Below are 27389 nucleotides of genomic sequence, written 5' to 3' on the forward strand. Positions count from 1 at the left end.
GCTTCGCAAGGGACGGCTTGCACCTGTCACCCCTGGGATTCCAGATATTGGCTAAGGCTCTTGCCACCCCCATAGTGCCTTTTTAGGCAAGGCTCAAATTCTAAACCTACCACCCTAGAAAACAAAAATGGGAAGAAACTGAGGGTAATGCTGCTCAATGCCAGAAGTCTAAATCTCAAAATGCAAGCACTAGAGGCCCTTCTCAGTATGGAGAACATTGATGTCTGTGCTGTAACTGAAACCTGGTTCAAGGCTCCTGAGAGCACCCCGGCACTATTAGGTTTTACCTCATATCATGCCCGCCCCAAAACCCGGACCACACCACAAAAGGAGGGGGTGTATCCATATTCATAAAGGATACTCACACCTCCAGGTTGGTGGCAACGCACGAAGCTTCAGAAACCATCCAGGTGCAACTAACCATAGGCAAAACTGCTCTACAAATTGTAGCATGCTACAGGCCACCCTCTCAAACTCAGGAACCCCACACAGCCTTCCTGAAGACACTGGAGGGTATAAATGTATCTCCAAACACCATCATATTGGGTGACTTCAACTACGCGAATATAGACTGGGAACATTACTCAAGCCCTAACTTTCTAGCCCAACGGTTCCTGGAGTTCATAAATTCAAATGCCATGGAACAGCTAGTCACTGTTCCCACGAGAGGAGAAAATATACTAGATCTCATTGTCACAAACATGGGGACAAAATGCTCCACACCGAAGTATATCCCTCATTGGTGAGATCTGATCATAAACTAATCTCACTGGAAATCCACATCCCGCCCCACCCCAAGCAAAAAGACCATAGTGAAGAACTTCTAAAGCAAACTTCACACTACTAAAGACTGGTGTGGTATCCTTCAAGGCCCCTGAGCCAGAGGAAACCACAACCCAAGCTGCGGAAGCCCTTACAAATGCCTTCTATGAACACCTCCAGGACTGCATGGATCAGGCAATCCCAAATAAAACCAAGACTCTTTCCACAAAGGGCAAACGTCCAGTCTGGTGGACCCCAGCCATTAACAAACTTTACAATAAGAGGAGAAAGCTATTACATGATAGAACAAAATCCATAAAAGGGAAGTCACCCCTGATCATTATTAGTAAAAAAATACGAGCACTCATAAAATCAACTAAGGCCAATTTTGAGAGAAAAATTGCCATGGATTCAAAGGACAATCATAAGGCCTTTTTCAGCTATGTTAGGACCCTGGGTGGAAACTCCCAGATATGCTCAGAATTAGTCCAAAATGATACAAAAATCACTGAACCCACAGACATTGCCAACATACTGGCAGACAGGTTCAGTGCAAACTTCACCCTCTCCCCCCCTAAAGGAGAGATAACTATCCCAGCCGAGTGTAGCCTCCCGGACATCTCAAATGCGCAGGTGAAAGCTGCTCTCTCAAGCTAAAAACACAGCATCAATGGGACCGGATGGTGTGCCCGGCTGTGTGCTACGAGCTAAATGAGGAATTAAACCCGCACATAAGGCAGCTGTTTAATCTCAGCCTTACCACAGGATACGTGCCCAAGGAGTGGCGTCGGCAACTGTGGTCCCACTCCACAAAGGTGGCGCCTCGGACCCTGGTAATTACGCCCGCCCATAAGCTTAACAAGTCTAGTCTGCAAAGCTATGGAGAGGATCATAATGGAGCTCATAAACAAAGATATAGGGGACTTGCAGACATTGGACCCGACCCAGTTTGGCTTTGTCAAGGGAAGATCATGCCTTTTGAACTTGGTCGACTTCTTGAAACAGTCACCAAGGCCATTGATGAGGGAAAGGCAGTCCATACAGCCTACCTTGACCTTGCAAAGGCCGACACAATACCCCACTCGGGTATTGTAGAAAAACTTACCAGCTTAAATGTAAACCCATATGTCACAAGATGGGTTGCAAACTGGCTTAAGGACAGAACCCACAGGGTTAGAGTTGCTGGCGCTGTGTCAGACTCCAAGCCGGTCACAAGTGGTGTCCCACAGGGCTCGGTCCTTGGCCCCTATTGTTTGGCATCTACTTCTCAGAAGTACAGGCCAACATGGGAGGACTTTGGCTGACAAAGTTTGCAGGCGACTGCAAACTGGGCCATAGTGGAAAGTGCATCGGACACGGATATCCTTCAGAAGGGACTCACGGAAACAGATAGCTGGTGCCAGAGCCATGGCCTGAAGTTAAACGCCAAAAATGTATAGTCATACCCTTCGGGAAAAACAAGGTAACCCCAAGCTACCATATAGGTGGCAATCCACTAAGCACAGAAGAGGTTATCAGGGACCTGGGGACCCAGGTTGACAGTGGCCTTTCTTTGACACTCACATTGCTAAAGTGGTTAGAAAGACCTTCTACATTGCCCACCTGATCATGAAGGATTCACATCCAGATCTAGTGAGGTCATTGTTCCCTGTACTCTTCACTTATCAGACCAATGATCGAGTACAATGCCCCATTCGGGATGTATCTCACCCGACATCTGCAGCAATTGGAGAGACCCCAAAAGTTCCTCACCAAAAGGATAAAGGGACTCCAAAATCTGTCATATGCTGCCAGATTGAAGAAACTCCAGCTCTATTCAGTCACATACCGTCTGCTCAGAGGTGACATGTGCCTGACATACAAGGCCATGTCCAACCCGGAATTAATGGACATGCTCCACCTCAAAAATCCAAATCCACCAAAACCACTAGAGCAAGCGACTTAAACCTTAGCACGGATATAAATAGGGCGTGCTGGAGGGATAGATTTATCACTCAGAGACTCCCTATGCTGTGGAATAAAATCCCGGTCCATGTGAGGCAGAGCACCTCGCTGACTCTATTCAAGAGAAATCTAGACCTGTGGATGGGAGATCATAGGTTTACCCCGGGAATCATCTCTGTGTCACTGCTGGACAGAGGCACAACAAACTAATGGGCACAGTATTTTTTCATATAAGGGGTGGCGTAAGCCACAATAATTTGGGCTAGGCTTATAAATGCCTTAGGGCAGATAGCCTAGTATAAACCTATGAACCTATGAACCTATGAACATGTGCACCAGAACAGACATCAACCTGGTTAGCAATAGAAAAAACAATATTCCTACTTAAGAGTGAACCCGCAAGCTGTCCTAAAATCTATAGACCAATACTTTCCTTCTGATGAGGTATAAACTATACACTGGAACTGATGCCGACAGAGTTTATAGTCATTTAGAAGAAAACTCAATCATGGCAATAGAATAAAAGAGTAACAAAAGAGTCATATGGAACGAAGGATCACTTGTTAAGTAAAGTCATAATGGAGAACTGTAAAAAGGGGAAAATCTAAGTATGGCATGGATATATTACAAAAGCATTTGACAGCACTCCACATTCATGGATAAAGAAGTGCTTATAGATGTACAAGATGCACCCAGCATCGATCAATTACATTACAGTGACTATAAAACAGTGGCAAACCACTTTGCAGCTGAGCCATGACGAAGGACAAATTATTATCCTAGGAATAAAAATTCAAAGGGGATATTCCAGATTGACTCTATCACCGTTGCTCTTCTGCCTTGCACTTAACGCATTAAACTGTATACTTAACAGATTAGGTCAGTTTTGTTTTCTGGAAGTCAAATTGTAACTTAAGTGTAAAGACTTGCCCTCTTTTTGTGGATGATTTAAAACTTTTAGTTATGTACTCACCATAACTTCAGATGTTTGGGATCCATCTCGCCTACATTCTGAACTGATGGGGTTCGGAGCCGATCCCTCGGCTCCGACTCGGCACGCTTATGCTATAGAGCGAGGCCTCTAATTGGCTGAGCTATCTTTATCCCAGGATGCACCACCACTAATCCCCCAGATCTTGTTTGTCCGCATTCATGCACACATGCACAACTTGGTTATATAACATTGTTAGATGTTTCAAGATGAAACAACAGGATTCGGACCTTCTGATATCCTCTGATCTCCAAGGAAGGGGGAAGGAGGGTGGGTTATTAGAATGTAGGCGAGATGGATCCCAAACATCTGAAGTTATGGTGAGTACATAACTAAAAATGTTATGTGATCCTATCTCGCCTACATTCTGAACTGATGGGACAGCGTCCCTAGCACCTAAATCCCGGGTGGCTCATTGGAAAACACTCCTGAGCACTGTGGAACCAAATGAAGCTCGTCCTCTAGATGCCACATCTAATTTGTAGTGGGAAATGAAGGTGTGCGGAGAAGACCATGTAGCCGCAGCACAAATGTCACTAATAGCAAGCTTAGAATGAAATGCTACGGAAGTAGACATAGCCCTTGTAGAATGAGCCTTGACAGAGGTTGTAAGCTCTTCGTTAGAATAAACATATGCTTGAGTAATACAGTCCCTGATCCATTTGGCAATAGTGACCTTTGTGACAGCGTTGCCCAATCTGTTATCTGCAAAGGATACAAACAACTGATCTGTTTTCCTTGTTTGTTTGGTCCTGTCTAAATAAAAACGTAACTGTCTGTGGACATCTAGTGTGTGGAATATGAATTCCGCTTTGTTAGAGTATTTCGGGAAAAAAACTGGAAGCTCTAACGATTGTTGTAAGCAGAAAGTAGAACAAACTTTAGGAACAAAAGAAGGATTTGGTCTGAGGGATACTCTGTCTTTATGAAAAACCAAGTACGGGGGTTTCACTGACAAAGCTTGAAGCTCTGAAACTCTTCTGGCAGAAGTAATCGCCACCAGAAAGGCTGTCTTCCATGATAGAAACTTTAGATCACATGTAGCTGCTGGTTCAAAGGGGAAAGAAGTCAAAGCGCGTAATACTATATCGAGATCCCATGAAGGTGCAGGATGAGAAATCGGAGGTCTTAATAGAGCAGCACCTTTCAAGAAGGTCTTACACAATCTGTTGCTCATTAAAGGTGGGTCTATGGATTCATGAAAATTAGAAATTGCTGCCAGTTGTACTTTGATGGTAGAAACTGAAGAACCTTGATTGAAAAGAGAGGTCAGAAATTTTAGTACTTCTGCCACGGGGATAGAAATGGGGTCCAGGCCCTGGAGTTGAGCCCAAATAGCAAACCTTTTCCATTTGCTAGAATACAGTTTCTTTGTAGCAGACTTATGGGCCGAAGATAATATGTGTACAACATCTGGATCCAATGTATGACTCCTGACTATCGTCGGAAGAGGAGGAGCCAAGCAGTCAATTTTAAGATGTGTAGGGACTGGTGGAATAGTCCCGACTGATGAACCAGTAGGTCTGGTATCTGATCCAGAAACCATGGACCTTCTAGGGCATGTTTCCGAAGATAGGGGAACCATACTTGACGAGGCCAGTAAGGAGCAATCAAGATCATTTTGCTCCCCAAGAGAGATGCCTTTTGAATCACCCTGGGGAGGAGTGGAACTGGAGGGAAGGCATAAAGCAAGCCGGTGGGCCAAGGATGGACTAATGCGTCCATGGGGCTCTTCCCCGGAGCCAGGATTAGGGAGAAGAATTCCTTGCACTTCGCATTCTGAGGAGTCGCGAAGAGGTCGCAACACAGAACTCCCCATTCTCTGAAAATCTGACTTGCCACTGTCATATTCAGAGACCATTCGTGAGGGGAGAGGATTGTTCTGCTCAATCTGTCGGCTATGACATTGGACTTGCCCGGTATGTGAGTAGCCACTAGGAAGCGTTTGGTCGAGACTGCCCATTCCCAAACTCTCATGGCTTCTCTGCAAAGAGGATAGGATCTGGTCCCTCCCTGTTTGTTCAGGTACCAGACAACTGACATGTTGTCTGAGTGAACCGCGATTACGCCCTGGGGGAGATAATCGTGAAGGGCTTGAAGGGACAGGAGTACTGCCCTCAATTCTAGGATGTTGATATGAAGAAGAGCCTCTTCCGGGTGCCATTTGCCTTGGACTGACCTGCCCAGGGAATGCCCCCCCACCCCATCTGGGAGGCGTCCGTGGTCAAAGTGGCCGCCGGAGGAGGAAGAACAAAGGGTCGTCCCTGATCCAAATTGGAGGGCACTAGCCTCCAGCGAAGGTCCCGTTTGCAAGATTCCGTGATCCATATGAGGTGACTGAGAGGGAGTTCCTGAAAGGACCACTGAGCTGAAAGAAGCCACTGGAGGATTCTCATGTGCAACCTTGCCAAGGGGACTAGAAGAACTGTTGCCGACATGGATCCCAATAACTGCAGGACCATTCTGGCTGGGCTTTGGACCTGGGAAGTAAGGCTCGAACTTGATTTTGTATGGTTTGAATTCTGTCCGAAGGTAGATAGACCCGCATTTGGTTTGAGTCTATCTCTACCCCTATGAATCTTATTCGTTGAGATGGCCGCAATACAGACTTTGGCCAATTGAAGGTGATTCCAAGGGAATTGCCCAGTAAGATAGTGGCTTGTAGGCTCCGCCGAAGTAGATGCTTGGAGGTGGCAGTTAGGAGCCAGTTGTCTAGATACGGAAACACCTGGAATCCTAGAGTTCTCAGGTGAGCAGTCACTACTGCCAAGCACTTGGTGAACACCCTGGGGGCTGTGGTGAGACCAAAGGGCAGCACACGGAACTGAAAAAGACTGCCTCCTAGGCTGAAGCGCAGATGTCTCCTGGACGCTTGATGTACCATGATATGGTAATAAGCGTCCTTGAGATCTATAGAGCACATCCAAACCCCCTTCTCCAGCAATGGGAGAATGGTTTGTAGAGTGACCATTCGGAACTTGGACTTTCTGACTGAATGGTTTAGGATGCTGAGGTCCAAAATGGGCCTCAAGTCCCCGGTCTTTTTTGGCACCAAAAAGAATCTTGAGTAAGTTCCTAATCCGATCTGGTCTACGGGGACCGGTTGGATGACTCCTTTTTGCAGCAGCTTGGAAACTACTGAGGCTGCGGTATCCCGTTGACTGGGTGGCGGGTCCGGGATTTTTTTGGACTGAGGGATGGGGTGAGAGAATGGGATGGAGTAACCTCCGGCAATAATCCGAAGCATCCATCGGTCCTGAGTGATCTCTTCCCAGGCCTTCAGGTGCTTCGAGAAACGACCCCCGACTGGCTCCGGAGCAGCACAGCCGGGCAATCCCTCAGGGACTATGAAAGGCTGAAGAGCCACGAAAGGACTCGCGGTCTCCAGTATTGCGAGGGCCTCTGCCGCCTCTGGGACGGCGTCTTCCGGATGAATTTCCCCCTCCTCTGCCTCTGGAAGGGGAACCTTCCTGCTGAGAGGGGTAAGGCTTCTGAGATCTACGGAACCACATCTTCCCTCCTCTTTTAGCCTTGGGATAAGGCCGAAGGGAGTGGAAAATCGTGCCCCTACGGCAGTCAGAGTCTTACCCTCCTGTTCACAGCGGGTTAGTGTGTCTTTTACCTTGGGTCCAAACAGGGAGGACCCATCAAAGGGGGCGTCGGCAAATAAAGACTTAAAGGCCTCCGTGAAGTGACACAGGCGGAGCCAGGCTTGTCTACGTAGAGCAATGCCTGTACTGCCGCTCTACTCGCCTCGGCCGCATACAAAATGAGCCTCATGGACGAGTTCGAAATGGACGACATTGTAGCCAGCTGAGAGCCAACCGTCTGGGCCAGCTCCTCAGGCAGGTTACCCAAGAGTGTATCGGATAGCTCCTTAATCAGATCCCTCTGAAATCTGGTAAAGTGCGTCAGGTAGTTCAAAGACCTCAGTGTAAAGGCCGCTGAACTAAGGGTGCGCTTTCCGTACCGATCCATGCTCCTAGACTCCTTATTAGGAGGATGGACAGACGTAGAAGCCTCTGCTACATCTTGCTGGGTAGCAGATGCCACCACCAAAGCATCTACAGCCACACCTTTAGTAAGGAACTCTCTATCAGGGGGCGCTGAGAGAAATTTGTTCGGACGAGCAGGCACCGGTTCCATAGAGTCTGGGTGTTCCCACGCCCTCCGACAGATCACATCCAAGAGCTCGTCGAAGGGCGGAGACACCCAGGAGGCGGAGGGCTGAGCCCCGAAGGCCTTCAGGAACACCGACTCATCAGCAGAGGGAGGTTTGGACTGCCATCCGCCTCGCTGTTTTAGGGCTTCTAGGATGTCTGCAAAGGAGACCTCATCCGAGGACGACTTAGGAGACCCCTCTGCATCATCGAGATCGGTGTCAGATGTCAAAGACTCATCAGGGGAGTCAACGTGCTTCCTCTTGCACGACCTTTTCCTGGGGGGTTCTTCCAAAGAGGCTTCAGAAGGACCTCCAGGAGGGGGAGAAACCCCAGCGGGGGTAACCTGAGGCCCGGGGGCTCCGCTGTCCAAAGACAGGGGGACTTCCAACGACCCAGTCTCCGTATGCAGGGAGGTAGCTGGGGAAACCGTGGAGGTAGCCAAGGAAGATTTGGCTAAAGCGCTCCTCATAGCCCTGAAGGTGGGACCACCAGAATCCTGGGAGGGTCTCACCTCCGTGGCCACGACAGTGGACGGTACTCCCGCCGCCGACGCACCAAGAGGGAGACTTGGGACCGAGCATCAATCCCAAGCCTCCCCAGGGCGAAGGAAGAAGTCCGTGTACTGAACTCCGACCCAAGAGCCGGAGTTGGAGCAAGGGTCGGGCCCGACCCTAACACCTCCACAGGTTCCACCAGCACCGGCTCCAATGGTGCCGAAGCTGTTGGAGGAGGAACCACAGTAAGGGAGTGGACCATCGGCCCGAAGCCAAATGGGCTGGAGCCAAACAAGCTTTTGGAACACCGGAGACTGGAAGAGTCGGCGAGCACCCTGTCGATGTCCGAATCAGACATCTTGGATGACCTAGAGGATACCGATCGGGCCCGAACCGATTTCTCCATCGGCTCGGAAGGGCTCGGGACCGGCCCGAAAGGACTCAACAACCATCGGCTCGAGGAAGGTTTCAGAAATTTCCCTCGGTGCCGATAAGGACTTCGCCCGAGGGGAAGAGTCTGAGCCGGTAACCTGATCGGCGCCAATATCAGTGGAGCCAATGAGGGTGACCCGCCTCTCGATGCCCCAGACCTCGGCTCCGAAACCAGAGGGGTCGAGGCTGGAGGCATCGAGGCAGACCGTTCCGACCTCGGCTCCGAAGTCCGTGGAGCCGATGGAGAAGTCTGCTTGGATTTCTTAGCAGTCGGTTCCGACTGACTGGTCGGAGCCGATGCTTTCTTCTTTTTAGAAGGAGACGGAGAGGAAGATAAAGCCTCCTCGAAGGAAGGCTTGATTAATCCCTTGAGGATTAATTTGTTTTTCCTCTCCTGGAGGACTCTTGAAGAGAACGCGTGGCACACGCTACACGACTCTTGCAAATGCTTAGCACCTAAGCAATAAACGCACGAGGCGTGGTCGTCCGTTATGGACATTTTAAAACCACACCTCGTGCATTTCTTAAACCCGGAGGGTTTGTGTTCTTTCGACATAACTGCTTCGCCAAAGAACCAATAAAAGTGAACACTAAACACTAAAACACTAAACTTTAGTTAAGACAGTTCAATACAACTTTAACAAAAAATTATTTCTTTTTTTTTTACACTAACAGTAAACAGTAAACTGACAAAAAAGAGTGAAAGATAGAGAGAGGGAGTCAAGACCCTCTAACTTAAACGGGTACTTGACCCAAGAAATTACACAAACAGTAACGTAACAGGGGAAGGCCCCTCTAACTGAAACGGGAAACCTTCCCTGACTAAAAAATTCGCGAATTTAGTAACACAATTTCACCAAACACACTAATATAACAACAATAGCTGTTAAAACAGCTTTTGGGTTCAAAGAAGGGAAATTTGTGACAGGAAAAAGCCTAATAACTAGTACTTAGCCCAGCCAATGTTGAGACCACGTCTAAGCTTGATAGCGGCAAACGAGATCTGGGGGATTAGTGGTGGTGCATCCTGGGATAAAGATAGCTCAGCCAATTAGAGGCCTCGCTCTATAGCATAAGCGTGTCGAGTCGGAGCCGAGGGATCGGCTCCGAACCCCATCAGTTCAGAATGTAGGCGAGATAGGATCACATAACATCTGTATATTTCATCAGAGGAGGAGCTGAAAGCACAACTGGAAGTGGTCATAACTTTCTCAGATGATAAATGAATGTCATTTGGTCTTGATAAATTTGCAAAAGTTAACATTTAAAGCAGGAAAGCTGCAGCACAAAGAAAATATCAGTCTGGGACAGGAATGTGGTATAAATGAATTTGGGAGGAGGGAGAGTATAAATATATGGGAATTGATGAAACATAGACAATAAAACATGAACAAATGCAAAATAAACTTAGTAAGGAATAGTTTAGAAGATAAAAATTAATAAAAACAACCCTGACATCTAGGAACAAAGCCCAAGCTACAATATCAATTTGCAGGAACCAAGCCTGAGCAACAATACCAACTTGCTCTTCCTAATCTAATTTACAGTTTTGGGGTAAATGACTGGTCCCCAAAATGCTTCATGCTTATCAAATGATTTATAAAAATCAGTGTATAGCAAAATTATATATTCCTCATTCCGAAGGAGGTATGGGGCCTACTCAAAATTGATTACTTGAGTAGATCTGCATCATATGACTGCATACATATCTGCTGACCTCATCAGATCCAAACATAGTTAAAGTTTTGAAACTTGAAGAGAACAAGTCTAAGACGTCCCTGCTTAGTTTAGCAGAAGCATATCAGTGTCAAGTGGCAATGAAAACCAAACCAGAAGTACACAAAAATCAAGCAGCAACTGAATGTACCAAAAATCTATAAAAAAAAAACATAAGAAGAAGGATCAGATGAGAAGGTAAGAAATGTGGAAAAGGTATAACTATATTTGCAAGTACAGAAAACTCCTGGAACAACCTCATGTCGATAAGGGGCTGATACAGGAATGGTTAAGGAGAGGTGAACTTAAACCAAAATGGAAAGGTTAATATTGGTGGCTCAGGATAGTGGATTACATACACGTTGATTTATAAAGTCCATTGAAGATGTGGGAGAAACAGATAAATGCAAGTTCTGTAAAATAGAAAATGAAACAGTCACACACCGCGTGGCTGGGTGTGATGCACTAATGGCTGATGGCCTGTACACTGAAACACTGAAAGGCATAATAATGTGACAAGACTGTTGCACTGGGGATTGTGCAAACATTACAATACTGACGTAACTGAGATGCATTGGAAACATGAGCCACAAAGCATTATAGAGAATGACTAAGCTTATATCACATGGGACCACTCATTACCAACAGTTCAAAAAATAGATACGAAAGAACCAGATATAGTAGTCCATGAAAAGAAGACAAAAGTAGCATTGATAAATGAAACTGTTACATTCAGTGATTACAAAGTCTGACAAACAGAGAGACACAAAGTCATAAAATACCGGGATATGCAGGCAGAAACGAGAGCAATGTAGAAGGAGGATACCCCGACAATTCCAACAAAAGTATCAGCAATGGGTCTCTTATTTAGACATGCTACCGATACTTGTAACTCTGTATGAATTTCAGAAGGAGTCAGTTCGGGGTACATTGCGGGTGCTGCAAAGAGCACTTTTGGTTACCCTCAAAGACTGAAACAATACTAATTTCACGACCTTTAAACATACTTTGATTTATTCACAGCATTGCATTAGAAACCTAAAAAAACAACACATATATATGTCTATATCAATTCAATGCAAATTACACTGAGAATTAATAATACCAAAACATAAAACCTCGAAAAGCAAAGCATTTTATCAAATCCAATCAACCCACTGAAAACCCTTAACAACTAAGCAAAACTATGTAAAGGTGTTTTTGCAGGTAGGGAAAGCCTCTCTCCACCCCCACACACCCTACTACCTACATAACTCCATGAAGGCACACCAGTTAAGAAAATATGAAGTTCCCTTAACTCACTGACTGTCGAATTTGACAAAACAACTCAGACACAAAATCAGTGTAAGTGAAATGAACACTTCCATTCAGTTACTCCAGTCTGCTAGTCTCTACAAAAGTGCAAGCCAAGTGCAAATAATTGGTGTATGTGAATGGAGCACATTCATTCACTTACAGAGACAAAACACATCAGTCTGCAGTTAATCAAACATTTTACTCTAATGCTGCAAAGAGATTTTTCAGTAAAGCAGAATCAATGTAATTAATATAACTGCATCCACGCACACACACACATATGTATACATGTAAATATACAAAATTTATATATATATATATATATATATATATATATATATATATATATATATATAGCTAGATATACAAATCAGAGTGTGTGTGGGTGTGTGTGTGTGTGTGTGTGTGTGTGTGTGTGTGTGTGTGTGTGTGTGTGTGCAATTGTGTGGTGTGGATGAACAACTGCAGAAGGGCTAGTTACCCAGTGGTCTGAACCTTGGCTCTAGATGATTGTCACTGTTGAAGTGACACCCCGACTCCACGTGCAAAAAATAAATAAATAATTGGAAAAGGGGTGGTGGATATATACATACACAGACATACACACAAATATATGTACAGGTGCTAATGTGTTAATGACCAGACTGAATGAGTGTTAGGTCAACAGCTGCCTAGTCAACTTCACATGGTCAAGGCAGCTGATCAACAGGTGTGTGAGATCGCACAAGTCCAGGAGTTGGGAAATTTGCCTTTATCCCATGTTTGTGTGATTTTGTGTGTTAGATGACAGTGCTTCATACTTCTGCATTCAATCTTAATATGAGAAAACACCACCACTTCCTTACGTCTAGCATGACTCACATAAAGAGGACCTGAAATGCATTCTGGGAAGAATGAATGAAAGCAAGAAAACAAGATCATGTTACCAATTCAGGCCCCATCTGCCGCCATTTTGTAGGAAACATATTAAAATTGTAAAATAAGTATCTAAAATGATTTTGAGGTATTAAGAGCTTAAAAAAACATACATACAATGAAAAAAATGTTTTTGAGTTCTAAGGTACAGTTTTCCTTTAAATCACATCAGAAAGACACAATTTTAGGATGTAAATCAGAGCTGTGGCTGTGTATCGTGACACCTAGTGCAGGTCCCCAATCTGGTTCCCCACTCCTAACACCTAAACTCCAGGTTCTAAGCTGAGAAGCAAAAATAATTCTCTGAGGTTGAAAATTAAAAATATGTTCTTCTTTCAAACTAACTGTAGCAAACTACTTGCTACCAATGTAGCAGACAGTTTACTGGGTGGATGGTTGCATGGTGAAAAACTACAGTATCTCTGCAAATTTGTTTTTTGAAATAACATGACATAAAAACAGGAAACATGCTGGTTATTTTTAGACTTGCAGCAAAGAAACGTGGAAAAAATTAAATGTAGCAAAAGGTTTCTGGACACTAACAACACTTAGGTGATACTACAGGGAGAAAAATAACTCTGGGGGAAGGATAAGTATGTTGGCACTATCATAGATTCATAGGTAGGTACTAGGCTATCTGCCCAAAGGCATTTATAAGCCTAGCCAGAATTTGTTGGCTTTCGCTTTTAGTTCCCTGTGCCTCTGTCCAGCAGAGCCACTGAAGTGATCCCTGGGGTAAACTTTGTTTCCAATCCACTAGTCAACGTTTCTCTTCAAGAGCGTTAGCGAGGAGCTCTGCCTAATGTAGATTGGAATCTTGTTCCAAAGCATGGGAAGTCTCTGGGACAGGAATCTATCCCTCCAGCATGTCCTATTTATTGTTGTCGTGAGGTTTAGATCCTATAGCGTCTGGCTCAAGGGGATAAGGTTTTCTTTAGGTGGAGTATGTCCATCAAATCTGGGTTGAACTTGGCCTTGTATGTCAGGCAGAGATCACCTCTGAGAAGGTGGTATGCAACTGGGTACAACTGGAGTTTTTTCAGTCGAGCTGCATAGGGCATCTGTTTGAGGCCAGTGATCCTCTTGCTGAGGTACTTCTGTGGTCTTTCCAGCTGTTGCAGGTGTCTTGTAAGGTACATCCCAAATGAGGTGTTGTACTCTATGATGGGTCTGATGAGTAGAGGGGCACAATGGCCTCTTTTGATCTGGATGCAAACCCTTTTGTGATTAGGTGGGCCACATAGAAGGATTTTCTAACCACTTTGACAATGTGATTATCAAAGGAGAGATTAATATCTACTTGGATCCCCCGATCCCTTATTAAGTCTTCCGTATTTAGGGGACTACCACCTATGTGGTAGTTTGTGGGTACCTTGTTTTTTCCAAAGGGGATGACTATGCACTTTTTGGCATTTAGCTTGAGGCCATGATTTTGACACCAGGTATCCATCTCAGTGAGACCCTTTTGGAGGATGTCTGTGTCAGCCGGAGAGTCAATTATAGCCCCTAGTTTGCAGTCGTCCGCGAACTTGGTCAGCCATAGTCCTCCTGTGTTTGCCTGTACCTCTGAGAAGTATATGCCGAACAGGAGGGGTCCTAGGACTGCGCCCTGGGGAACGCCACTTGTAACCGGTTTAGAGTCGAGCCTAGCTCCCGCAACTCTCACCATGTGGGTTCTGTCCGTGAGCCAGTTGGCAACCCATCTTGTGACGTGGGGGTTTATGTTCAGGCTAGTGAGCTTGTCTATAATACCAGAATGAGGAATGGTGTCGAAGGCCTTTGCAAGGTTTAGGTAGGCTGTGTGTACCACCTTTCCCTCGTCTATAGCCTCCACCAGGTTTAGGAGACATGATCTGCCGTTAACAAAGCCGAACTGGGTAGGGTCCAGTGTTTGGAGTTTCCCAAGGTCTCTGTTAATGAGTTCCATGATGATGAGCTCCATATCCTTGCAGACCAAGCTAGTCATGCTTATAGGGCGATAGTTCACAAAGGTGAAGCCACAACAGACCCCGGGGAGCAGAATAACCATTGCTGTGCACCACTCTATGGGTACATAGCCTGTGGAGAGGCTGAGTTTGAACAGTGTGTTTAGGTGAGGGGTTAGTTTGTCTTTGAGCTCATGTAGGATGCAGCCTGGGACATCGTCCGGTCCCACTGATGCTGTGTTTTTGGCTTTGGAGAGGGCTGTTTTAACCTGAGTGTCTGTGATTTCAGGGGCTCTACATTCTTCTGGTATGGTTATGGACCCTTTTGGGGTGAGAGGGAGGTGAAGTTTGCACTGAACCTGTCTACCAGGATGTTGGTGATAACGGTCAGTTCAGTGTATTTTGTGCCATTCTGCACTAACTCTTGAGCAGATCTGAGCATTGCCACTTAGATTCTTGACATAGCTAAAGAATACCTTGTGGTTATCTTTGGAGTCCTTGGCAATTTTTCTTTCGAAGCTCGCCTTGGAGTCCTTGGCAATTTTTCTTTCGAAGCTCTCCTTGGATGATTTTATGAGGGATCGTAGTTTCTTGTCGATACTGATCAGGGATGTCTTCCCTTCTTGGGACTTTACTCTTTTCTGTACTAGTTTCCTCCTCCTATTGTATAGCTTGTTTATGGCAGGGGTCCACCAGACTGGTTTCCTTTTCTTCGAGGAGTGAGTCTTTGTTTTGCTTGGGATAGCACGATCCATGCATTCTTGTAGGTGCCCATAGAATGCATTAGTAAAGGATTTTGTAGCTTAGACAGAATTATCCTTTAGTATGGGGTCTTTGAAACGTTCCACCTCGGTCTTAAGTAACGTGAAATTTGCTTTTGAAATGTTTTTCATGGTGGTTTCCTTGTCTGGGATTGGGGGAGGAATGTGGACATCCAAAGTGATTTGTTTATGGTCAGATCTAACCAGCGAGGGGTTGACCTCCAGTGTAGAATATGTTGGCCATGACCAGGTCCAATATGTTGTAATTTCTGGTGGGAGTGTTGACCACTTGATCCAGGGCGTTTGAGTTTATAAAATCTAAGAAATGTTGGGCAAGGGAGTTAGTACTTGAGTAGTTCTCCCAGTTAATGTTTGGGTAATTGAAATCACCCAATATTAGGTTGTTTGGTAGGACCTTTATGTTTCCAGAAATGCAGAATGGGGGTCCTGGGACATGGTGGGTGATCTGTAGCAAGCTACAATTTGAATTGCAGTATTGCCCATTGTTAGTTGCACATGGATGATCTCTGAAGCATCATGCTGTGCCACTAACCTGGAGGTGTGGGTATCCTTGATGAATATGGATATGCCCCCACCTTTTGTATTTCTGTCCGGGTTCTGTGGACAAAATGTATGGTATGAGTTGTAGCCAAGTAGTGCTGGGGTGCTCTCTGCAGCCTTAAACCAGGTTTCTGTTACTGCGCATATATCGATTTTCTCCATACTGAGGAGTGCCTCGAGTGCGTCCATTTTGAGGTTTAGACTTCTGGCACTGAGTAGCATTACCTTCAGTATTTTGTTACTTGTGCTATTTACAGTGGTGGGTTTGTCTTTTGAGGCTTGCCTAAAAAAAGCACTATGGAGGTGGCAAAAGCTTTGGCCAGTATTCAAATGCCTAAGGGTGACAGGTGCAAGCCGTCTCTAGTGAAGCAGTGTGGCTTGTCGAGCATGTCATCCCAGGTGGACAGACACTGGATCCCCTGTGAATGACACCAGAAACTTAGCCAATTGTTGAAATTGATAATTTTTTCTTTATACCGTGGTATCACTCTTGGTGAGGACAAGATGCTACTCAGGATCAGGGCCATACCGGCCTGGGCTACGTGATCAGAGAACTCTTCCATGTCTCTTTTCTTGTAGTCCAGGGAGGTATGGCTCAGGTCATTCACATCAACATGGACAATGACAGAGTCGTATTTGTACTTGTTCTGGAGGGACCTGAGTGCTTGTGTTATGTGGCTGATCCTGGACCCGACAGACAGCTAACAGTAACCTTCTCTTTATTCAGCCTAGTGAGTAGGACGTCAATGTTCCTGACTATAGAGTCACCTATTACTAGTATGTTGGATATGTTACTTTGCCTTAAGGGCTGTGATTGCATGGCACACTGGTTTTGTGAAGTATGTGTTTCATGGTTTGTGTTGGGGGATGGTGGTTGCTTGGATGTCTGCTTTGGAGGTCTCTGTTGCTTTTGCAGACTTTTATTTAGAGCCTCCAAGTATGTTTTTTATGTGTTTATATGTGTTTTTTGCCAGAGCTGGTTTAATGGGTCTATGTGAAACTGGTGGTGTGATGCAAGTATTTCCCTTCTCCTCTTGACTGTCTGATCCAGTCTTGGGTTGAGAGAGCTTAGCCTCCAGCTTGGCTGTATAATTGCATCTCTCGCATGTATTAGTGTTTGGTGGTAGGAGGAAAGGGTTGTCTGTGTACATGAGGCAGTTGTACTGGAGAGTACACCTGAAACTGTCCTTTGGACATGCCTGGATAGGTACAGTGAACTGTTTAACTGAATGGCTGGTAAGGTCGTATAGAGAGCCTTGTCCTTCTGTACAGTATAGGGGGGTCTAGTGCTAGGGTTTATAAGTGCTTGCTATGAGTTTTGAGCAAGTGCTGGGCTGAGAAATGAATGGCTTGAGTGCTTAAGTTGAAAGCTTGTCTAGTTCCAAGGGAAAATTTGAAGAGGAAACTTTGTGGAGCCAGGAATAGTTATACCCTAGCTAACCGGCGCTGTCTGGTGAGCAAAACCGGGAAAATGCAGTTTTTATAGCAGGAAAATGAAAGATATAGAAATTAGCCCAAAATAGCCAATAAGCTACTAATTTCTGGGCTGAAACTACTCCTCCAAGGACAGACAGGCTGCTCAAAGCTCCCCTCTCTCACAGGTGAAGAGAGAAACTTACTTCTATCCAAGTAAGATATGGGCAAACGCAGAGATTTGTAACACATCCCTGAATTCAGCAGTAACCTGAAAACTGGACTATATGAGTTTAGAAAGGCAGGAAACAAGTATATATATATATATATATATATATATATATATATATTTTTTTTTTTCAGAAAATAAAGCAGATATAAATCAAAAAAGTCTTTAAATGCACAGAAAAGGATACTTATTATTATATATCTCAGATCAGTGTTGTAGTCAATCCCCCTAGTAATAAAGTAGGAAGAAACACACAAGCAGATGAATAAAGTGCAATTATACATACATATATATATATATATATATATATATATATATATATATATATATATATATATATATATATATACACACACACACACACACATAGATATACATACACACACATACACACACATTATATATATATATATATATATATATATATATATATATATATATATATAATCTCAACAAGAGAAAACGAACAAACCGATTTAAACAAGTTACCCAATTAACCAGAAAAAAGCTCAAAACTGAGCCCTGTTCCAGCAGTCGTCATTCAGATAAGTTCGAACTGCACACTCCTTACTACTAGGGTACATGGGAACCTTCTCCAAAAACAGATGGCCTGGATCAGTGCTCAAGTTATACAAACAAAGCTAGATTCAGCAGGCCTGAATCTGGTCTATGCTACAGCAACAAGGCACACCAATTTCAGAAAGAAACCAGTTCAAATAAGGAGGCACAATAAGTCTGCGACCAGAAATTCCCAGCTCAGAAGGGCAGAACCCAGCCTCTCCTCCCACAAGAGTGCAGACCACAAACCTTCTTAATGTAGAATAACTGGCCTGAAGCCCAAGTGCTTAAACCAGAACTAATACACTTTTAGAATAGCAGACACTGAGCCTTCAATCAGCAATTCCCAGCTTACAAGGATGTAAGCTACCTGTCCTGCAACAGTGCAGACCACAAACCTTAATGTAAAACAACCTGTAGGAAGCCCAAGTGCTTAAACCAAAAGACTTAGATTAACAGTTACAATTTAATCAGGCTACTACCAAGCAGTAATAAATGCAGCAGAATAAATAAAATGGAGTACTTTTAAGAAGAGGCAAAAGCAAAATAAAGTAGGAGGAAACACAAATATAGTAAAAGCAGATGAATGAAGTGCCATTTTTTTTAAACTACCTATTTTTATCTGTTGGCCAGAAATGTTCACGTCAGCATACCTGTTTTTAGTGGAATCCCAATCAAAAATGACATAAAAGATAGAACAATGCAAAGTGAACAGTTTCAGCATACAAGTTATAAAAGTAAAAGCAAAATACAAAATCTATTAAACGTTAGTGGGCAAAACACTGGTTAAGCAACAAGAAGAATGGTTTCCCTGTCCTTCCTGACTGGGGTTACCACTGTTGCTCTGCAAGGATCTCTGCCAGGGCTGCATCTTTCCAGACTACCTTTCTCCACTCATAAAAAAAAAGTTAGAAGTGGATGCTGAATAACCGAATATGCGGATGCTTGCAAAACTGGTAGCATAATACTTCAATAAAAAGTGCTGGAATTTCCAAACTCTATAAAATACACACCTGCCACAACAAATAAGTCACGTTTAAGGTCAATAAATGTACACTATGACATTTGGCAGAAAAGACAACTTTTACGATTTACAAACTAAATAGTCAAATCATGAAAAAATGGCACCACAATTAAAGCTCTAAGTTTGTTTAGCAGCTAAACATACTCAACACAAACACATACAATGCTAATTACAATCAACACTAATACATGAAACATAAAAAAACAAGAAATATAATCACAAACAGAAGAAATATTATAAAGTAAATGAAAAAGTCAGAAGAAACAATATGTCAGTTTAAATGAAGTAAGTCACCTGCTACATGATGGTCATTTGGATGAAAATGAATGGCCAAAAGCCAAGTCTACACTAAATGCACAAATTAAAGAGCTGGAAAGAACTTTATTAAATGTAACCATAAAAGGAAGGAATTTTGTTCATGCCAACAATATCCGATAAAAAATGGTCAAGCAAAAATAAATCAGGTTATTTTCATAATTAAAGCAATCTGTGAACAACGATGGGCAACTGTTTAAGCTTTAAAAAGCAGGAATCTACCAAAGTCAAAAAAAAAAAAAAAAACAATGTCTGATCAAGTTCTACCTGAAAATCCAAGCCATGAATCCACCAGTGGTTAAAGAACGTCAAAATGGGGAACCCAATACTAAAAATAAATAGAAAAAAATGTGTCAGAGCTACATTAAGCACCATCTTCCAATTTTAGGGAATAAGAGTGCTCTATAATCCTAACAAGTCAGTCAATAACTTTCTATCTCAACACATGAAGTACAAAACATCAACATGGGGTGACAGTAAAAAGCATCTCAAAACTCAGCAGGTTGTAAGTTTGTCAATTAATCCTAAAACAGCCCCAAGTTCAATGTCACAATGACCACTGTCACTACTCATTTTTCTAGTTCAGGCTGTACTGTCCACAGATATTACTAGGGATTACCTGGCTACAGTGAATGCCTTGGATAGATATTTACATAATTTCATAATACAGCCTTTACTAACACCATAAACCATAATCGCAACAATAATTATATATCCTCAGCCCTCTTTTTGGATCTTTCCAAGGCATTCGATATGGTTGATCACCAAATCCACACCCTGCAAACATTCTGTCTAGATACTGGAGCTCTCCAATGGTTTCAATCCTACCTGAATGGTCGACAGCAGGCTGTCCTCTGGCAGAACAAACTCTCTAACCTTCTACCTAACACCCTTGGAGTACCACAAGGCTCTATACTAGGGCCCTTGCTGTTCTCCATCTTCATTAACGACCTTTATACTGTCATCCCAAAAGTCAGCTGTATCCAATATACTGATGACTCTACTCTGATTTGCTCAGCCACATCTCCAGTAGAGTTATGGTCAGCTACCCAGACCACCTTTAATACAATAGAAGACTGGCTTTCTGAACATCGTCTGATCCTAAATCCCAAAAAAACTAAAATGCTGTTATTTTCACCAACACGTAGGTCTACCGCTTTCACCTCTACCATAAAATCAAATGATGGCACAATAATCTCCCCTGACCCATCTACAAAGCTATTAGGTGTCATCATAGACAATAATCTCAAATTTGACCTACATGTTAACCAAACTATCAAAACCATCAATAAAAAACTAGGGTCACTTTACATAATAAAAGCCTTCCTAACCCCTCCAGCTAAAATTGCCATAGCTCGCTCTCACCTTTTCAACCCTTCTGTATGCATCCCCTCTACTCTCAAATTTGAACAAGACTGTCCTTAAACTCTCAATTTGTTACAACCACATTGCCAGGTTTGCCACTGGGCTGCCTTTTAGGACACATCATTGCATCAATCTAAATCAGCTTGGTTGGCTTGAACTACCAAGCCTAATCCAGTACAACCAACTGATTATGGCCTATAAAATCCTCTATAATCCGGACAATACTCCTGCACTTAAAAATATTATCACCCCCTATAACAATCCTAGACCGCTTCTATCCTCTAACAAACTACTAATTCAGACTAGCAAAATTAATAACACAGCCGGTGATTCTCTCTTTGCAAACTCTGTAAGTAGATCCTGGAACTCTCTTCCAGCTGATATTACCTTACTTTCCACCTTAGGTCAATTTAAAACTAGACTCAAACAACATTTGTCACTTAACTGGCTATGTCAATGTATCAAGCCTGGCTAACTCGAATGTGTAAAAATCTGTTAACCAGTTTACTGTGTAATTTAATTTAATCCTGACTTGTACTCAGGACTTAACTGTAACCTGTGGAACTTGTTTAACTTGCTTACTTATGTAATCTCTGTAAATAGTCTGTTTGTAATATGTAATGCTGGTATTATGTAATGCTGTATCTGCTTACCCTTGGAGATTTTCTCCCCGGGCCTCCGCTGAAAATGGACATGCATCCAGTCGAACTATCCCAGTCAACAAATGTAAAATAAAAAAAAAATAAATAAATAAAATAAAATAAAAATACAGCATTACCATTCAAAATATTTATCAAATAACTTTTCTGGATTCTACAGAGAAATTGTAGAGTCTAACATACCATTCCAGATGCATGTGTAACCAAAGGATTTTTCCAACACAAACGAATGGAAAAATTGTTTTTGCAGAAAAGCAGATTTTCAAGATAAGTATATTCATGACTGTCTATCCAATGTCCACCACATCCATTTTTGTTCTCACACTGCATCACAGCAATTTTCACTTAATTAAGCGATGGATACCAAGTCCTTCCACGTACACTTCTGGCCTTAAAACAGGACTGCTTACTCAATCTTAAGTGTAGATGTAGGAACCATTCACAACGTGTGCTTCTGCATACATAATATGCGTGTGTGTATACATATGCATTTATAAAGAGAGAAAGAAAAAGAGACACACATACATACACACACACACACACACACTGTTGCCCATACGTGTGAATGCACTTGAAGTCGAATTGCTTTGCAGCTGCAAAGTTTGAGCAAAGGGAAGTAAAAGTAAATGCTGGTATGTGCAAGTAGCAATAATGCTGAACTGAACTTTCATGGGTAAAGGGTACGGGTAAGTACTGTTGCTGGGCGGGGGGTTATTTTCCATCACATGGGGAGTCTATACACACACACACACACACACACACACACACACACACACACACACACACACACAGATATACTTGTGTATATATATATATATATATATATATATATATATATATATATATATATATATATACACACACACACACACATTATAGATATATAAATATATACTATAGATATATATAGTATATAGATATATATATATATATATATATATATATATATATATACACACACACACATATATATATATATATATATATATATATATATATATATATATATATACACACACACACACACACACACACACACACACACACACACACACACACACATATATATGGATTCACTTTAGAAGCTCAAAATACTGAAATGTTGAAATTCAGTATTTCGAGCCCATAAAGTGGAATCCTGAAGAGAGCGAAAGCTCAGAAGCGCGAATTTCAAAACCTTGAATACCGGAGGTTTTGAATTTCGCGCTTCTGAGGTTCCTCTGTGGTTACGGATTCAGGTAAGTGTGAATGAAAAAAAGAAAAACCTCCACAAATATGAAGAAAAATACTCTTATAATGAGCGCTTTCGTCAGTAGATACACTTGACTTCATCAGATTACATAAAAAATTGACATTACTTCCTTTTAAAAGCCAGGCACCACCACATGACCACAATTAATTATCTCTACAGGATTCAAATTGTATTGCAACACTGCTTCTCAAGCTATATTGCCTCTACAGGATTCAGGTTGTATTGCAACACTATGTTTTAAAACTAAACGTTGAAATATATGTGAAACTTGATTAAGAAATAATAATAAAAAAATTGCAAGACAAAACAAACTACAATAGTGTTTGTTCTTCACAGTAACCCATATGTATAAATAAACAACAAACATCAATCCAGCATACTGTTGATATATGAAGACAGTATAAAAAGATGTATTATAAACAATCATTGATCACATTTTCCCCTACTTCCTTATTTGCTGTGCAAGTTAAAACATTACAAAACTATCAAAGATAAAATTCAGCTTTCAGTTTTAAATAACTAGAGAGGGAAATAATATCATTCAACCCAGGGGGGTTGTCGGCATTAAATCTTAACTGCCAAATACATTCTCTAAATTCGAGAAACAATTCTCGTGGACCCCCCCCCCCATTGTTAAGAACTTGGTCAAAGGCAATAAATTTAAACCTATGGTCAGGATTTTCCTTGACGTGCAATGCCAATGCATTTTTTTCATTGGCGTGTTTAATATCATAATTGTGTTGGTATACACGCACTTTGAAAGCCCTTTTAGTCTTGCCTATGTAAAATCCTTCACAGTATTGACATAAGGCTGCATAAACTACAAAAGTGCTGTTACAATTCAACCTAATGTGGAATATGTAAGGTGTCCGTTTCTAAAATACTGGAACACTGTGTACAATGACCACATTTGGTCATCCGTCCTTTTCCGTAGGTTTTATAAAACTCTCTGTGTTTTGTTCAAGTACATTTTTAAAACAAGCATCTTTTTATATACAACACATGGCTTTCCCCCCACATTTTTTAACAATTCTTGATCTCCTCTAAAAATAAACCAATTTTTATTTAATATGTCCTTGATGTCATAAAATAATGGGTTATAAGTTAAAATAAGGGCCTTGCTGAAATCTTGAGACATGTTTGTATCTTCACTCAAAATATTAATATTACGGGTAACAATACCAGATGTATCAGTCCCTAATAATGGAAAAAAATGTCCACATACCCTTTTTCCGTGACCTCATTAAGAATTGGTTCAATAAAATTGTTAGGATACCCTCTTTGCTGTAACATACCCCTCAACTTGTCCCTCTCTTCATAGAACATTTCTATGTCACTGATCATACATGCCAATCTAACACATTGGCCTTTGACAAGTGACTTTTTTTGAAAGTCAGGGTGTTCACTCTCATAGTGTAAGAGGTTGTTAGAATATGTGGGTTTTCTGTATATCGTGGTTTTAAAGTTCTGTTCTACTTCATTTTTGATAATAAATATATCCAAAAAAATTATCTCGTCACTGCTTTGTTCCACAGTGAAATTTTAAAAAGCTGTACTAGTATTTAAAAATTCAAAATATATCTGTAATTCATTTTCACTGCCTTCCCAGAATATTAATATATCATCCAAAAATTTCCCATAGAATTTACACAGCTTGAATAGCTCTGAAGTGAATACCTGAGTGAGTTCCCACTGGGCCAAAACTATACTGGCAAACAGGGGGGCACAGGCCGCCCCCATTGCTAAACCTGTTGTCTGTTTAAATAGCTGGTTCTCAAATATGATGTAATTGCTGTTAATAGGACCAATTCCATTAAAGGACAACCGCGCCCTCAGACTCAAAAAACATATTAATTTCATCATGGTTTGATGTTTCCTACATTTTAATAGCACTCTGAGACTATTTTGAGCTTTTTAGATATTTTTAGATGCAATTTCTGACTGACCACATGGAGTCTGGCATATTGAAAAAATTCAGACTGTTTACTCTGCCTCAAATAATGCATTCTGGGATACTTAGTCTCCAAAAAATTGCATCAGATCTGCCATGTTTTGCCTTAAGCTGCTGTCACTTCATTGACTTAACAGGCATTCACTGCAGGCTTAAAATCCCCTACTTCTGGTTAAAATGTTATCCTTTTTCAATGACCACTTAAAACACAAACAGTGCAAATGCTACAGAACAGAACTGAAAGGTGCATTTTCTAGCCCTTTCATCTTAGAAATGCTAAATTGCTTTCTTTTGTGAAGGCTGAAATCCAGCTCTTCAAGGAATCTCCCCTCCCACTTCACACCTACCTTCCCTAGCTGTCAAAGAGCCAAGGGTAATTTGACCCATTATCTGCATGTGATTGACAGCTCGTCACAGCAGGTGACCAGACTAATGTACTGTTTGCTTGTCTGCCTTTTCCTCCTTACAGTGGGAGACTTTTTTTGTTGCACTACTCCTGTCAAATTTAAAACCAAGCAACATAGCACTGGCAATAATCCCTGCTTTGCAAAGAAGTCTGCCACTTATTTTCCCTTCCTGTTTAAATAGCTAACAAATGATGCACTATAAACTTGAAATATTTTAGACTTGCATGACAGCACCCACATGCTTTTTTGAGTCAATATTTAAAAAAAAATTATGGTAGTGCATACATACACACACACTGCTTTACTTCTACAATGATTTAGATTTTTACATTTTATAGCAGTGTACTAACCAAGCAGAGAAATCTGGTTCAAAAGCAAGGATAAATTGATCCTGAAATACCTATGAACCTCCGCAAGAAATTAGGACAAAGCCATACATAGAAGTGGGACAAAAGTCTGGGTCTGAACTGTCTGCAAACAGCTAAAGTTAACTTTGAGTATGTGTCTACCTGTTTCAGCCAATATTCATTTTCCCTGAGAGCACTCTGCTTTGGCTTGTAAGCAGCCCCCACCACACACACACACACACACACACACACACACACACACACACACACACACACACACACACACACACACACACACACTTTCTCTTATTCCCTTCTGTTAGCAAATAGTATCCGCCATAACTCATCAAGCATTAAACATAACTGGGGAAATATAAACCCTGGATCAAAATGAAAATAAGTAGGCTAAGCTAAAATGCAGCTGCGAAAGGGAAGCACGTGGCACCCTTACAAACAGAAAAGATTAACTCCACTAATGTGCAATTAAAAACTTGGGAGGACACAATATCAGGGCTAGGGAGGCATAGAAACAGGGACAAATTACATTTAGGATACACTATTAAGAAGTAATAAGACTTACCTTACTTATGAAGTAGCAAAACGCTGGTGAAGAAGAAGTGCTTCACATGAATAGAGTCGACCAGATTTGCTAACACAGAAAAGGAGTTCCACACAGCACCTAGTCCATTTATTAGGTTAACAGTGTGCTGGGAAAGGCAGTGTTGACATCACAATGTGGGAGGATCACAGGGATTCTGTACAGCATGCAAATGAGGCAGTGTTTACGTCACTTTGGGGGAGGAAACCTCCCAGGATCTTCAGCAAGAGCTATGGCAGATGTGACATCATTATTTAAGAGACGACTAGACAGTTTTCATCTTGGTTTTAAAACTGAAAGTCAAACAGTATGGAAAAGTATGAAGCCTAAGCAGTAAAAGAGAATAGTGAATTTTTTTTTAAAGCTGCGGTTATGCTTTTTTGAGGCTGTATCACATAACAGGATTTTAGGGAGACATCAGGTAGAGATATTTGATTTGATATCCCGTTGTTTTCCTTTAAAGTTCTAAACATTAATATCATTTCATGCCTTATATTTGTGTTACTGCATAAAAAAAAATCATAAAATAGGTCAAGGCCCTCTTCATGGGGTATTATGCTAAATAAATCTTTTATATCAGTGGTAGCCAAAATTAATTACTATATAATCCTTTCTTGATTTTCTTCAAACAATTCCACGAATCCTTGAGTATATGTTGGTAATCAAGAAGCGTAGATTTTAAATGAAAATCAAGAAATTTGGCTAAAGGTGTTGTTTTCCATGCTTTTGCATCCACAATAGGCCTGGGGGGGGGGGGGTTCTGATGCTTTTATTTATCTTGGGGATTCCAAATATTGTTGGAGTTTTGGGGTACATTTGTGTTAGAAAGCTATGTTCTTCCTGTGTTATCTGATAGTTAAATAATAAATCATTCAAAGTGACATTTCTGTTAGCTATATTAAACTCGAGCTTCGAAATGCTGCCATTTCGAAGTTTTGATCGTTCGATTACATATGAACCTATTATATATATATATATATATATATATATATATATATATATATATATATATATACACACACACACACACACACACACACACACACACACACACACACACACACATCATATGTAGGTTTGCAAACTGCAGTCAATCGAGAGTGACAATGCAGACTTGTAGTTTTCCAAGAGGCAGTTTTGCGAACACAAATACATCAACTACACTACATCGCATGGGTAGTGTAGTTTGAGTGTTTGTGTTTGGAATTCTGAGTGGAGATTGCGGTTCAGTGAGGAACAGGGAATTAAGCCATTTCCTCACTGTAGTGTGATCTCAGAGTTGGTATATATAACTTGCAGGGGGTGCATGGG

General features: G+C 42.0%; 1 protein-coding gene across 5 annotated transcripts in view; it reads right to left on the reverse strand.

The window, feature by feature from the left end:
- Positions 1-27389, reverse strand: part of ZNF710 (zinc finger protein 710) — a 914149-nt gene that overhangs the window by 803666 nt on the left and 83094 nt on the right. For 3 of the 5 annotated variants that reach the window (XM_044078291.1, XM_044078290.1, XM_044078289.1), the window contains exon 2: positions 19767-19827. The exons of the other annotated variants lie outside the window; for them this stretch is intronic. The gene's annotated coding sequence lies outside the window, so the exon portion shown is untranslated. The remainder of the gene's footprint in view (positions 1-19766; positions 19828-27389) is intronic. 5 annotated transcript variants of the gene reach the window in all.

The sequence above is a fragment of the Protopterus annectens genome, chromosome 7.part0, assembly GCF_019279795.1.
Source record: "Protopterus annectens isolate FY-2018-M chromosome 7.part0, PAN1.0, whole genome shotgun sequence".
Classification (NCBI taxonomy): Eukaryota; Metazoa; Chordata; order Ceratodontiformes; family Protopteridae; genus Protopterus; species Protopterus annectens.